Here is a 13,602-nt window from a genome sequence, read left to right as displayed (position 1 = left end):
GGCAAGAACAAACCAATATAAATACCGGAAGAAACATCAAAGCAGCACTTCACACGAGGCTCCAACAGCACTGATGATGTTCCCTAGCCAGGGAACAAAACGTTTGCAGCAAAAACTTCCAGCTCGGCGAGCAGAACCACAACAACGGATACCCGAGCTACAAATCTTCAATCAGATTTTAAATCCCAATCTCCGTTTGGTTTCAGTGGAAATAGTGAACAACACAACTTGGCCGGAACATGATGCAGCAGTGGAACCGCTTGAGGTCCGGGCTTTTCGTGTGGGAGGCGAATGTGATCACTCCAGCATGGACACTGGCACATTGGAGTGGGTACATTCTCTCAAATCAGAGATACATTTACATTAAGCAAAGTAAGTTGGTCGTGTTGGAATTTAAACACTGAAAATTAACACGCTGCAGTAAAACCAGCAAAGCACACAAGTGGTGGGATGCGAACACAAACCTCATTTGTGATTTAAACACAACACAGCGCCTTCGACCACTCGGCCACAAGACCAACCACCGGAGTCGGCCATTTCCTTACACTATCAATGGTGAGCCTGCAAACCAACAGCAGCAAAGTCACAGGGAAAGACTTCCCCCATCCCTGTCCTGCTCGCACTGCTGCTGGGATCTGCCCAGCTACAGTATAAGTTTTGCAGCAGATAATGAGAACCCTCCAAGGCACACAAAAACCAATGGGAAGCTGACCCTTCCTTCTGAGAATCGTTTGAGCCACAAATGTAATGACTGGATGTGAGAATGGAAATTCGATTCTGATTCAACAAAGAAACCAAGAGCTGCGTGACATGACTGGGATTTCCATTCTTGCCTTGGTAAATGATTGAACCCGTTGTTCGAAACAGAACAGCTTTCACGTTTACACGGAACACGAAACTCACCGGACTACAGGGAAAATGCACAAAGCTGAGCAGGCCGTGTTCCACATCATACCGTGCAGCATACTTACGGTTACGACGTCTGTTTGCAGATTAAACTTCCCAAAAAATGTTCTCGACCTGAAAAGTACAATCCGAGAACGACAGATCACATTGTGAGGATGCTCAAACCTCGGTGCCAGTACGAGTTGTCATTTTCCTTGTCTTTGGCCTCAACCGTGCAATATGCTGCAGAGATGTCTACGCCTGGACATGAGCCACACGGCGGCCAGATGAGGTGGCAACCAATGTGGGAATCCATGGAAAGTGACTCAGAAAGTTTACTAAATTCTCTGGTGCTTATGAGAGATGCAGTTTCTGTTCACGTCAGTCTAAAAGGCAGTTTCTGAGTATATTAACAGAAGTCATAAGGTGTTTACCGCCCCACCCCACCACACCCCACCACACCACACCACACCACAAAAGATGTCAAAGAGGTGCTAGCTCTACCTGAGAGAACATAAAGCAACAGTAGAGGGGCTTGCGATTTTCCACACGGGAAGGGAACACGATCATGACAGCAGAGACACTTTGGAAAATTCTGAACTTGCTGTTTTTAACAGCGGGGACCGAAACAGCATTTTAACGATGCTGCAACATTGAAGCTGATCAGCTGAAACGACAGGATTCGAACCTACGCACCCGGTCGCGACTGGAGTCTTAAACCAGCGACTTAGACCGCTCTGCCACACTACAGGGCGGCGGCCAGCCAACAAGGCGGCGGCCGCCCTCATTTTCTTGAATTTCCAATTGTGCTCCTGCACAACAACAGATGAAAACTCATGTCAAACGGGTCCATGGTCCCTCTCCGACTCGCACAGCTGCTAGGATGTGCCCGGCTACAATGTCAATTTCGCATCAGATAATGAAAGCCCATCAATCCAGACAAAAATCAATAGTAAGCTGAGTCTATCTTCTCAGACTCTTTTCAACTACAAATGTATCTGTGACTGTGTGAGAATATATGTTCGGTTATGATTTGGTCAAATAACCATGAGCTGCTTGACGTTACTTCAATTTCGATTCTTGCTTTGCTAAATGATTTCACACATTGCTCGAAACAGGACAACGTTCACGTTTACACGGAACATGAAACACACCGGACTGCAGGGAAAAATGCACAAAGCTGAGCAGGCCGTGTTCCACATCATACCGTGCACTATAGTTTCAATCACTGTATCTGTTTTGCAGGATAAGAGTCCCAAAGAATGATCTCCACCCTAAAACCGGACGTAGCATTACAATCCGAGAACGACAGATCACATTGTGAGGATGCTCTGACCTCGGGGTCAATTCGAGATGCCACATTCCTTACCTTTTACCTTAACCGTGCAATTTACTGCAGAGATGTCACTCCATGGTGCTTATTAGAAATGCAGTTTCTGTTCACGTCAATCGAAAAGGCAGTTTCTGAACATAGTAACAGAAGTTACTACTCACCCCAACCCCACTCCGGGAGAGATGCTAACTGCAATTTTGTTCTCGATGTGAAGAGCTCCCACGCCTGAGTCACCTTCACGTCTCTTGTTGCTGAGTGACTCACAAAGAAGGAATTTCACCAGAGCTGCAACTGCCTCACTTTCCCACTCGCCCTCCCGGTTACATTTTCCTGCTCGTCAGTGATTTAAAGAAAACCAAAAGGATGCGATGTCATTCTGTAGCCTCTCTGTCGATTCCTCCATTTCAGTTCCAACATGGCTTAGATCTCGGGGCTCACCTTAATACTAGCGACGGTATGAAAGCACAGGTCCAGAGGTTCCACTGAGAGTGTAATTTCTTTCATTGTTGTTGCTGATTGAATGAGTCACTAACGTGCGAACTGATCCAAAACATGATTCAGGACCTCTGGTGCCAATTCTCGCACTTTGAATAACGACAGACAGCTTCCAAATGAGGCCTTTCAGAGACGACTTTGGGCTACATTTGACAGACAGACTAGTTCAGGAATCCGTTGTGCACTGTGACACCAGCGCATCAGCTTCTTCCCTGTCTTTGAACTAGCTCGCCTGCACAAGGAATGCAAATGCCTTTTGTGGAAGATTCAGAACGCGGTAACTACACTCTGAAACAGAATGGCATATGATCAGAACCAGGTTGGAGAAAAACTTTACAATGCTTTGCAAACTAATTTAATGGAATTGCATTACATTGCACAAAGAGAGGAGATTTGTTCGAGCAATTTGGAAGGCAGGTTTGCAGATGGGAAAGCAAGCAAGAAAGTCCATGTAAAAGACTGCAGTTGAAGAACAAAGCAGTTTCTGCCCAGTTTCGAACTGGGGACCTTTCGCGTGTGAGGAGAACGTGATGACCACTACACTACAGAAACAAGGCGCAGCCAGCCGGGCTGCGGCTCTGTGGTATCCAGCACTGAAAGTTGAAGACATTTTCCGTTTCACCTTTCTGTTTCCAATAGCTCGTTGTTGTCCAGGGTAATTGACATCTTGAAAAAGTTTTTAAAAAAAGACACGTGAAATTGGTGACAAAATATAGACAAGGATGTCGTCAATGTTTGGATGTTGGGTGAGGTGGAATAGGCTGGGACAACTTTCCCAGCAGCGTAACGGCTGCGACATGATTTTATGGAAGGGTTGTGAACTGAGTATTTACGTGTTTTACCCAAGCTGGGGTGAGTTGAAAACTCGAGAGCATAGGTTTAAGGTGAGTGGTCTGAAATTGACTAAGGACCTGAGGCACATTTCCCACACACAATGGTGTGCGTGTATGGAATGAGCTACCAGAGGAAGTGGAGGAGGCTATTGCACTCAGAAAATTGCAGTGGTAATCGGATGAGTATCTGGATAGGATGGGTTTAGAGGGATTGAGGCCAAATGCTGGGCAACGGGACTTGTTTAATTTTGGTGATGTGGTGAGCATGGATGAGATACACCGAAGTATCTGTTTCCACGCGGTGTACCCCAATAACGTTGTGTTGCCTATACCGGTTTCAAAGGAGTACTATTTAGCGGAGCTTGCCGTCGCAGTCTGTGACACAATCATTTAGTCTGTTCGACTGCTCACGGGAAAGGTAGCATTGTGAAACACTGCAGAAACGAACGTCTTCCTTACTTTTGCAGTGACTGACTATACTTCGTGAAATTTTTCCAGATCCTCCATTAACCTCCACTGAGGATTCGCTCAGAGGGAGCCTTCTTCAGCCTTCAGTGAGAGGTCAATGAATCGAAAGCATTCTCAGAGATTTTCCTTAACAAAGCGGTATTTTGTTACTTTGACAGTAAGAACTGCTTTTGCTCACATCGTCTCCACATCAGTCTCTTGCTCCAGTAAACACTCTAATACAGCGTACATTGCTTCCATTCCAACACAGAAATGCGTCGTATTCTCTCTGGGATAATGTGAATTGACAATGTCATTCTTTAAGTGGAAAAATATAGCAGGGAGTTGTCAGTGCAGCGGCGATATATTATGCTCGTAATCTTTGGTGACTGGAACGTGGCAGGTGCTGTTATTTAAATTCGATGAATAAAATCTGAAAAATAAGCCCAATCTCAGGAACAGAGACAATAACTTTAGTTTACTGAACACTCATTCATTCATGTTCCTTCGAAAGGGAAATCTGCCAAACATAACGATTCCTGTCAATATGTGATCCAGACCCACAACAACGTGATTCACCCATGAATGCCCTCTGACTCAGTTCAAGGTGAATTAAGAATGAACAACAAATGCTCTTCAGACCAATGATAACAACATTCCGTGGGAGAATAAGGAAGAATCAAAACAGATGAACAACGGGGAAAATGGAAATAGTGCCTGTGTGGACTCGAATTCACCTGATTGTCAAACTTAATAGACACAAGGATACCCGCAGCGCCAAGAAGTCAGGGCCATGGGTTGAGTGCAGCAAGGGATTCAATTACCGCTGAGGTGTAATCTCACTTGCTCAGTCTCAATGCGTATAGGTCATTCACCACTCCCATATGTGAGAAGTGATTACTCAGGAGACCAACGGATAGAGTCAGCAGCAATTTTACAAATCACAGTAGGAGTTCTATTCTGCTGTTATTGAAGCTGTTAATCCAAACCAGCAATGAGCCACGTCTGGACGCGTGTTTCCTGTGGAGTTCCGTTGTTTTCTGATGTAGACAATGATTTAGACTTAGTTGTAGCTGCCATGATTCAAAGGTTTGCTGATGATGTAACAAATGGTCGTGTAGTTGACTATGATGAAGAATATCAGAGACTACAGTGATGTATCAATCAGGTGGAAAGATAAAATGCTGAATGGAATTGAATCCAGACCAATGAGTGTTAACGAAATTGGGGAGAAGAAACAATAACAGTGAGTATTCTGTGTGATGTAGACAAAGAGATCTGGGAGTGGACATTCATGATCACAGAAGATCAATGGACAGGGGAATCAATTGGACAGAAGTGCGTACTGTTGATGGTGGCGATCAGTCAATATTAGAGCGGTGCTGAAGAACCACAGCAAGTCAGGCAGCATTCGAGTTGCAGGAAAAATTTGACGTTTTGGGCAAAAGGCATCAGGATTAAGGCTAGAAGCCTCGAGGTTGGAGAGATAAATGGAAGAGGTGGCGCTTGGAAGAATTCAGCTGCGAGTGCAATAGGTGGATGAAGGTGGGGAAAAGAATGTTAGATCGGAAAAGATGCTGCAGTAGATAAGGGGGGAGGAAGATAGACAGGTGGGTCAGGTCAGTAGGATGGTGCCAAGCTGGAAGGTTGGAACTAGGGCAAGGTTGGGGAGGGGAGGGGAAATGAGGAAACTGGTGAAATCCACATTGATGCCAGGGGGATGAAGTATCATGAGGTAGGAAATGAGACGTTTTTCCTCCAGGCGTCGGGTGATGATAGAGTGGAGGTGGAGGAGGCCCAGGACCTGTGTGTCCTCTGGAGAGTGGCGGGGGGAGTTGAAGCGTTCAGTCATGGGGCGTTGGGGATGATTGTTGCCGATGTCATGAAGATGTTCTCTGAAGCGCTCTACGAGAAAGTGTCCAGTGGCCCCACTGTAGAGGAAACTGCATCGGGAGCAACGGATGCAATAAATGACATGTGTGGAAGCGCAGATGAAATTTTGATGAATGTGGAAGGTTTCTTTGGGGCATTGAGTGGAGGTGGGGGATGCGTGTGGGTGCAGGTTTTGCAATTCCTGCGTTGGCAGAGGAAGGTGCTGGGAGGGCAGGGTTGGTCATTGGAGGGCATAGATTGACTAGGTAGTCGTGGAGGGAACGGTTTTTGCGGAAAGTGGACAGAGGTGGGGAGGGAAAAATATCCCCAGAGGTCAGTGTTACTGATATTTTTTGCAAACCCACTGACTATCTGGATTACACCTCCTTCCACCCCATCTCCTGCACAAATGCCATCCTGTGTTCACAACTCCTCTGCCTGTGCCGCATCTGCTCCCAGGAGGACCAGTTCCACCACAGAACACACCAGATGGCCTCCTTCTTTTAGACCGGAACTTCCCTTCCCAAGTGGTTGAAGATACGCTCTAACGCATCTCATCCATGTCCCGCACCTCTATCCATGAACCCCACGCCTCCGAACACAACAACGGCAGAACATGGAGAGAGGAAGGTCCTCATTTTCCATTCCACCCACCTCTGCACAAATCACATCATCCGCTGACATTTTTGCCACCTCTAAATTGACCCCACCACCAGGGATATATTTCCCTGCCCAAACCTCTCCGCTTTCATCAAAGACCTTTCCCTCCGTGACTCCATAATCAAGTCCACACCCTCCAATGGGCGTCAATTCCCTCATGGCACCTTTCTCTGCCACCGCAGGAAATGCAAAATCTGCGCCCACATTACCCCCTCACCTATGTCCAAGGCTCCAATGGAGCCTTCCACATCCAACAAAGTTTGACCTGCAGTTCCACACATGCCATTTGTTGGATCTGCTGCTCCAGATGTGGTATCCTCTAAATTGGGGAGACCGGATGTCTTCTGACAGAGCACTTCAGAGAAGATATCCAGGACTACTGCAAGAATCAACTCCACAGTCCCATGGTCAAAGATTTCAACTCCCCCTCCCACTCTCCCGAGGACATGCAGGTCCTGGCCCACCTCCATCACCAATCCCTTACCACCCGACGCCTGCAGAAAGAACGCCTCACCTTCTTCCTCGGGACCCTTCAACCCCATGGCATCCAAGTGGACTTCCTCAGTTCCCTCAAGACCACGCCCTCATCTTACTCCAGTTCTAACCTTCTAGCTCAGCACCGTCCTCCTGACCTGTCCCACCTGTGTATCTTCATTCCCACTTATCCGCTCCACCCTCCGATCTGACATATCCCCTTCACCCCCTCCTCCATCCATCTACTGCACCCTCAGCTACCTTCTCCCCAGATCCACCCCACTACCATTTATCTCTCCATCCCATATGCTCCCAGTCTCATTCCTGATGAAGGCCTTTTGCCTGAAACATTTATTTTTCCTCAGCTGATGCCGGACCTGCTGTGCTTCTTCAGCACCACTTTCAACTTGAGGGGAATCAGTTTTTGAGAGGATTTTTGAATATTATCTATTGTTGACCACAGGCTGTGAATGATAGTAGAACTTTAGCAATCACCAGTTTAGGGAATAGCGGAAGGACTGAGCCCAAGTCTGGTCACCGCATAAATCAACATTTACTAAATTTAAGATAAAAGATGGGGGGCTGAAGTATGAAACTTTGCCCAACAAGACTGCTTCACCAATCAATGAGTTTATCACTGATTCATTTCCAAGTCAGGGTGCTATGGGCCTTGGAGGGGAACTTGAAAATGGCGGTGTTTCGTTGCATCTTCCAACCTTGTCCTTATAGTCAGTACAGTTGTTGAGCTTTGAAGGTTCTGTCAAAAATGCCCGGATGACTTACTCTAGTGCATCGTGTATTTGGTGCACTCTGCTGCAATTGTGCCTCAGCGGTGAAGTGAATAAATATTCAGGTACTAAATAAGGTACAATCAAGTGGCTGCATTGTCGTGGATGGTGTCCAGTACCTTAAGTATTATTGAAGTTACTCCCATTCACGCAAATGGACAGAGTTCTGTCCCACATCTCATTTGTGCTTTGCAAACGGTGTAGGAGTCACGGAGCAATGAGTTGAGTTTATAATCAAAAACTGTCTACTAACGGACATGTTTTTGCTGTCCAAGTTTTTATGTAGCCTGTCTCAATCCGTTTTACCTACATACGAGCTCCGCGGACGATTACACAGGGGAATTAGGTGACAGTAAAGCCATTGAATGTTAATGGGGTATGATCAGATTCTCATTTGTCAGATTTATCGTTACTGTATTTCATCTTTATGTGGACCAATCTGATTCCAGTCGCTGTCTGATTTCAAGTTCCACTGCCCTTCTGTGCTTGAAAGTTTAACCGTTGCCTAACAGAAATTTCTCCACCTGCCTTAATAATATGTAAGGACGCTGCAGGGGACAGCAGGGACTTACGAACATATTGTCAACACTCGAGAATACGGAGCTTCATGGAATGATTGGTTAGGCTGGGATTAATATCCTTGAAACAGAGGAGGCGGAAGGGAGCTCTATAATCACATAATAACATTTATAAACGTTCAATATTCTTGGGATCTGGACAAGGTAGATATGGGCCGGTGGTTTACCCTCTGGTATGAGGAGCATAATAGGACATGAACTCAGATTTAGTTATTGACAATTTAATTCAGAAATTACAAGAAACGTCTGTGCTCAGGGGCCAGTGAATCGGTGGAACTCCTTGCCAAAACTGCTGTTGAGGCTGAGTTGTTGTGTATTTTCAAACTGTGCCAGGCAGATATTTAATCAGAAAGACGATGAAGCTTTGTCGACGTAATGCAGGAGAATGGAGTTGAGGATTATCAGATCAGCCATGAGTTCGTTGAATGGTGGAGCAGTCTCGATGGGCTTAATGGCCGACTTCGAATCCTATATAATTTGGTCGAATGTATTATTTTATAGATAAGTTTAGAATTCTGAGGGGATGGGATGAAGTGATAGAAAAGGTTTCTCAAACTGATCAGATGGGTCAGGAACTAGGCTCATAAGCTCGTGAACAAGAAATGTGCCATGGCCTGTAGACAACAAATGACACTGGACACACCACAGATGGGTAGGTGTAGAAGCTATGATTGCTAAAGAGAATTGGTGGATCTAATGTTGTTGGCAACTTGGTGATCATGCTGGATGATGGTTCACGGTGTGATTCACACAATAGCTTGTGAAAGAATGAAAGGTTTGTTTCATTGGAGAAGTCTTCTGCTGTTCCAATTACAATTGATTATTTGAAATATTGATGAGACCTTTGTGTGGAGTGTTACACCAAAATACTCATTCACAATCCCACTGGATAATCTATTGCTCTCGATCTCTCATTTGTTTATCTTTCATGTGATGTAAATTTAAAGAAAGTCAAGTGGGAATGAAAGGAGGAAAGAAATGTTGCACTCCATTTCATTATCCCAATTTAACTGACAACAGAATAAAATTGCTTTATTTCGACCTTGGATGAGGTATCGATTTATCACAAATCTCCGGTGCAATGAAGGGCAAGAGCAAGATTCTCCATTCAATGTATATTAAAGATGTGAGGCACAAAGGGAATCCACAGCTGCATTTGATAGAAGTAACAGCCAGAGTAGGATTCACATCCATACATGCACAATGGAAGAGCAACCCGACGGCTTAACCTCTGGGCCACTTCAGCCCATTGCAAAAGGGTTCACATGCGACCACATCAAGATTACATATGGTGCACCTAGGGGATAAGAAATTCCCTGAGCGGAATCGAATGCACACCATTATGTTTCTGCTTTCAATGGAATAATAATACCAGCAAAATCCAAGGAATTGACCTCGTCCTTGGAAGGAATACCTGTCCTTGATTCATTCTGACTCGAAACTGTCTCAGAATGAACCAGCAAACATGAAATTCCCATCGCATTCACACGCACATTTAGTCTTGACGCATAATTTCTTCAGTTTCTCTCTCATGTGAAGAAGTATATATGGAGAGAGAAGTGAAGGTGATGTTTTCGCTCGATGGTCTTTCTCGTATAGCTGCACCTGAACTGGGTAAAATTCCCTGAAATGCTTTTTGTTCATTTCATTTTATTAATTTTGCTGCAACCTCACTCTGTTCATTGCAATGATCGGAAGTGAAATAGATTTATAACATTGGAACGTTTAATATTGTATTCAATTTTGCTCCGAATTTATTTCAGCTTAAAGAAAATACTGATGAGAAAAACAGAAGGTTAAACTACAAAACAAGATGCCAGTTTTGATGCTCAGTTACGTTGGCAGATTTCAGTGGGTATCAAATGAACCCAACATCATTAAGTCATGGGATTAAAGCAGGAAATCGATCTCCAAGAGACGGGTCACTTGCTATTCATTATGGACTATCTTTCCTTGACAATATACAAAATCTGCTCAGTTCCATTTATAATGCTTCATGTGGAATATTAACGGAAATGTTTCAAAACTCTGAGTTTTTGATGAATCTTAATCAGCTGCATACGTTTCTGAGCTATCTTTACGTCTAAAGTCGTCCAAATTAGACATTGTTTCCTCGCACCTTCTACTCCCCACACTCTACTTTTACACTCTTACCTGGCCACAAGTTGTCTCTCTCCTGGTGAAACTCACTGCTTCTGTGTCTGTAAATGTGCCTTTCCAAATATTTTGGAATCGGATTCTCTGAGTGACAGAAATTCAGCTCCCATTTTCTTTTTGTCCTTCATCAATGGTTTTGAAAGCCTGACGTTCAGAAAATTACGAACTTGAAAGAGTGAATTTACCACCTATTTACTCTATCCAAACCTCAATTGCTTTGCAAAATTTCCATTCGGTTTTCCTTGGTTCAGTTTCAAATTTTCCAACACACAAATAAATAAAATCCCATCCCCAGTAAACGCCATCAGCATCGTCTCTATTGTCTTAGCAGCCCAGTAAACGCCGCAGTGTCCTCTCTGATAGAATCACAGATTCCCTACAATACAGAAAGTACAGTTCAGCCAATCGGGTCTGTGGGGACACTCTGAACAGCATCTCAACAAGACCTAGCTCCCGTCTCTATCCAGGCATGTCTCTTGCTAGTGATTTCAAATAAACCTGCTGGAATAAAATCTGGCATTGTGTGACTGCTGACCTTACCACTGCGTTACCCATGGCTAATTCACTTAACTTACTGAATTCACTCTCTGCACACATCAGCGCAATTTAACATGGCCAATCCACCTAACCTACAGACGCAACAGCAGTGTGGACCACTGAGCAAATGTATCATCACATTGAATACTATCTGTATCATTTTCACGCTGGTAACTCAGCCTAGTGAAAGCTAGCTGCGCCCATTAACCCGAATTCAATGCATCCAAACGCGGTTCTACGCTGTACAACCTCATTAGTGCTGCTGGAAATGTTTCTGCGCTCAGATCTGACTGGATTTACTCTGTTTTCTTCCTCAGATTCCTGCTTTAAATAAACACATCAGTCAGGAACAACTCTATAAAATGGTTTTCATTGCGACGCAAACACAATGTGCAGTTTGCAGAAGTTATGTGTTTGCACTTTCACTGACACCCTCTCTCCCCCTAGGAGCTGCAGTCCTTCCCCAGCTGATTCTGACAGCACTGTCCTTGCTGTCACATATCAGATCGAGAATGGAAGGCCAGGCATTAATAACCATCACTGGGGAACAGAGCCACGGGTTAAAAACCTTTACGATGCCCTCAGCGGAGAATTGAGCCCTGTGACAGGCGGGGACACTAACCACGATACTGTGGAGGACAGCAACATCGAAGGAGGCCCTTCAGCCTGTTGTGGTTGTACTTGTCCGACACAACTGCTTGACGACCTGAATCAAGTTTTCCATTGTTTAGCCCATAGTCTTGTATGTTTTGGCATCGCAAATTAACATCTCAATTTTTTTTAGGTTGGCAGGGTTTCCACCTCTCTGACCCTTTTCGCACATCTACTCAAACCTTTCTGCCTTTTCCCGAAATCTCTTGGCCCCGGTGTTCGACCCCTCCATCAATAACAAACGCTTCTTTCAGTCTATTCTATCCATACCCCTCATTATTTTGTACATCTCAGTCATGTCTTCTCTAATCTCCTCTGCTCGGCGGCAAACAACCCCAGTCTGTCCAATCACTCCTCATAACTGAAACTATTCAGCCCAGACAATATCCCCGTGAATCTCTCCTGCAACGTTCGCAGTGCCATCACATCATTGCTATACTGTGAGTTGCAGAACTGCACACAGTAATCTAGCTAGAGTCGTATTAACTGTTTTTTTTCTATTCTGTTACAGTATGAGAGCGTCGCTGTCTCGGCAGTATTGATTGTGATCCCTAATTACACAGCGAGTAGTTGAGACTCAACCATATTGCAGTGAGTCTGGAGTCACATCGAGGCCCGACCAGGTAAGAATAGCAGGTTCCTTCCTCAAAAGACGTCAATGAACCGATGGTTTTGTTTTTTCAACAATTTGCCATGTATTTATAGGTGCTATTAGATTCGTAATTCCAGATATGTATTGAATCTCGATTCTAACACCTGGCATGGTTGGAGTCAAACCCGGGTCCCTGGTCCATTTGCTTGATACCTGAGTTAACAGTCCAGCGATAATACGGTCTGCCATTGCAGAAAACCAGTGCAACTAATCTTTCTCAATGAAGTCGCTATTCCTCGATATTGTGCTATGTCATTTTTCTGAGCTTTGCCCCCAATTATCGCAAGTCCAGATCAGTAAAAGCTGCTACCCGAGGATTTCCCTCACAACAGCGGTAACCAAATGGATCAACTGATCTGCAGGTCCCGGTGGTGGGTCTGGGGCACGTTCACCCAGCAACAGTGACTGCAGCAGCACAGACTGAATGGTATCAATGTGAGAGTCTGTGTTCGATTCTGCAGTGCCTTAACGAAATAGGAAATGACTCCACAACCACATGATGAAAGAGCAGCGCTCCGACAACTAGTGCTCAGTTAAAGCTGTGAGACTCTAACCTGGTGTTGTGTGATTTTTAATATTGAACACTATAGTCCAACACCGGCATCTCTAAATTAATGAAATGGAGATGTGGGACGGAAAGTTCAGTTAGTGATCGAAGGAGGGAGAGAAATCTCTGAGAACGGGTGGATTTGAATTCTGACATATGAAACACAGAGATGTGAGTGAGCAGAATTTGAAGGGAAAAGATCATCATCTTGGAGAAAATTACCATGTTAAAACAACTGAATGTTTTGAGTTTCAGCAAGACTGCGGCAGATAGAACAATTACTGCTGTGACGCGGATTCGAACCGCGGTTACTGCGGCTATAACGCAGAGTACTAACCACTATACGATCACAGCATCCCATAGACGGCCACGTCTACAGTGAGCAATAAGTACAGTCTCATAGGAAATGTTAGGCAGAGCACCAAATGCACAATATCAGTGCTCAGCGAACAGTGGCAGATATGTGGGAACTCAGAATGGGCTGACCGTTCCCCCAGAGGCCGTGGTGATTCCATCATTAATATGCTGAAAGCTGAGATAAATAGATTTCACCAAAACATCAAAGACTCCGGGACAGTGCAGGTTTTGTTGAAATGTATGCTTCAATAGCAATGCAGTTTAACATCGGCTACTTCGCCACTTTCCCCACAAAAGGCAGTAACCACTGCTGCCTCACCGTCCCAATTCCCAGCC

The 13,602-nt window shown here is 44.9% G+C and overlaps 2 non-coding genes across 2 annotated transcripts; both read right to left on the bottom strand.

Annotated features, from left to right (window-relative positions):
• Positions 1-3,192: 3,192 nt before the first annotated feature.
• trnav-cac (transfer RNA valine (anticodon CAC)) lies at positions 3,193-3,265 on the bottom strand. The gene has a single exon. It is a non-coding gene; the product is annotated as a tRNA-Val (tRNA).
• Positions 3,266-13,191: 9,926 nt separating this feature from the next.
• On the bottom strand, positions 13,192-13,263 carry trnay-aua (transfer RNA tyrosine (anticodon AUA)). The gene has a single exon. It is a non-coding gene; the product is annotated as a tRNA-Tyr (tRNA).
• Positions 13,264-13,602: the final 339 nt, after the last annotated feature.

The sequence above is a fragment of the Hemiscyllium ocellatum genome, chromosome 7 (genome assembly GCF_020745735.1).
Source record: "Hemiscyllium ocellatum isolate sHemOce1 chromosome 7, sHemOce1.pat.X.cur, whole genome shotgun sequence".
Taxonomy (NCBI): domain Eukaryota; kingdom Metazoa; phylum Chordata; class Chondrichthyes; order Orectolobiformes; family Hemiscylliidae; genus Hemiscyllium; species Hemiscyllium ocellatum.
Note: the sequence above shows the minus strand (reverse complement) of the source record. Positions and strands in the feature narration are given on the sequence as shown.